Below are 2,515 nucleotides of genomic sequence, written 5' to 3'. Positions count from 1 at the left end.
GTTGGATTCTGACCTCCCTGCACTCAAAATGGCATTTTTGGAGCTACAGAACTCGAAATGGCGCGCTTCCAATTGCGTTGGAAAGTAGACATCCAGGGCTTTCCAACAATATATAATAGTCCATACTTTGGCCAAGAATAGATGACGTAAACTGGCGTTCAACACCAGCTTTCTGCCCAAATCTGGCGTCCAGCGCCAGAAAAGGATCCAAAACCAGAGTTGAACGCCAGAAATGGATCAAAACCTAGCGTTCAACTCCACAAATGGCCTCTGCACGTGTAACACTCAAAGCTCACAATGGTGATGTATCACATAAAGCCAGCCATGGAAAGGAGTAAGACTGATTGGATGAAGATAGCAGGAAAGCAGAGGTTCAGAGGAACGAAAGCATCTCCATTCGCTTATCTGAAATTCTCACCAATGACTTACATAAGTATTTCTATCCCTATTTTATTATATTATTTTTGAAAACTCCATAACCATTTAATATCCGCCTGACTGAGATTTACAAGGTGACCATAGTTTGCTTCATACCGACAATCTCCGTGGGATTCGACCCTTACTCACGTAAGGTATTACTTGGACGACCCAGTGCACTTGCTGGTTAGTTATGCGAAGTTGTGAAGATATGTTTAGACCATGGTCCTGTGCATCCGTTTTTGGTGCCATTGCCAGGGAATCAATTTTGAACAACAATTCACAACCTGAGTAGCAATTTCGCATACCAATCATGAAACACAACACAGATGTACAAAGGACCTCTAAGACATTCATGGCTTTTTCTTTTAATTTTGTACACTCTGCCTTTTTCCGTTCACCGACTTTTTCTTACAAACCTCACTGTTTGCCTTTTTCCATGAGACTTAATACAGACAAACCTAAATAGAAAAATACAATTTGAAAAATATTGAGGGAGAAGAACTTCTGTTAGCTTGGGTAGCTATGAGAACTTTGTGCTTTCACTCTTTTCTCCTTGCTTCAAGCCTTAGCTGTCCACCCTTATTATAGAAGGGGAAGCCTCCAAGATTGAAATGGTTGAACCGAGCTAAACTTCTTCTTCTTCAACAAAACCGGTTCGGCCAGAGAGAGAGAAGAGGAAACTGAACGCTAAAACCAACATGCAATTACCTTTGTGTCATCCCTTCTCACCAATCTTCATCAATCCGGGCCTTCCATCTTGACTTGCTCCCCAAGAAAGATTTCTGACCCTTGATGAGTCCTTGATGCTTGACACCTCCTCCTGCTCTTATCTTCTGCCTCTTCCTCCACGTAGCTACAATAGCTACCTCCTGTGGTGGTTGAGCAAAAGTAGAGACGAGCCATGCTTCCAAGGGATCTTCTTCCTCTGACCGAAATGGATCTCTTCCATTTTCGGATATGGAGAGCTTGAGACTTGCTCACCACTTCTTACCATAAGTGGCAAAGATCTCAGCCACACCCTACTGTGGATCTTCTTTCTCTTGATGCCATCATCATAATGGCTTCTTGCTTGCACATAGCTTCACTGCTACAGTGCCTAAACTCTGATAGCTTGCAACTTCTTCTTCTCTGTGACATGATCGAAACTGATGAGAGAAGAGAGAGAAGAGAGAGAAAACTTTCTATGGAATTGACTAGAGAATTTAAAATGAATTAATTTCTACTTCCCTTTGCTTAGTAGCGTGTGTCATTAATGATGGCAATCAAATCAATAGCTATTTCTCTCTCATGGTTCCAATACAATTAATGCAAGTTGAATAAATTTGAAATCCAAAAGAAGTGAGAGTGGTATCCGTTGAAAGTATGCAACCTTTGCTTTCACTCCTTTTTTATTTCAGACCAAGCTAGTTAGTCTCTCACCAAAATTGATTTGGGCTAATAATGATTAAATATGGCCCAACTAATATAATAATAATAATTCAGGCACAATTTTTAAAATATTTTTATAAGCAAGGCTGAATTTCTTCAACATATTGGGCTTGCCATTTTTCTTTTCGGCCCAAAGCAAAATCTGCACAACAAAAAAAGAAATTATTAATCAAATAATTTGAAACTGAAATTAAATAATTTCTTAAATAATAATTTAATAATGTTTAATCATCATCATATTAAATTAGAGTTTTTCAAGTAGCAGCAATTGTCAAGCAGAATTAGCAGTTTATAAGAATCTCAAGACAAGATATATCAAACCAGCACGTAAAATGGTATTGAGCAGTAATCTCAATCAAGATAGGTTCAAGGCAGAATGTAAACCAAAACAGTAGCATAAGAATAAGGCAATCAACAATCAAGCTTGATTTAGTTTAAAGTAACAAGTACAGAATTAAAATAGGAAAAATTGAATTGGAGTACTTTAGGGAGCAAATAAAATTTCATAAAAGTAGCACAGAAACTTGCAAGAAACCTTTAATTTCAAATAGCATATGAATATGGATATATGTTAGCAACATGAAAAACAAGGTGATTTAAGCGACTCAGACATTATAAAGCAAAAGAAGGCAACATGCTGGTTGGAAACTCATTTTTATCAGTTTGG

The sequence above is a fragment of the Arachis ipaensis genome, chromosome B05 (genome assembly GCF_000816755.2).
Source record: "Arachis ipaensis cultivar K30076 chromosome B05, Araip1.1, whole genome shotgun sequence".
NCBI classification, from domain to species: domain Eukaryota; kingdom Viridiplantae; phylum Streptophyta; class Magnoliopsida; order Fabales; family Fabaceae; genus Arachis; species Arachis ipaensis.
The sequence above is the reverse complement of the archived record's forward strand: the minus strand, read 5'-3'. Positions refer to the sequence as shown.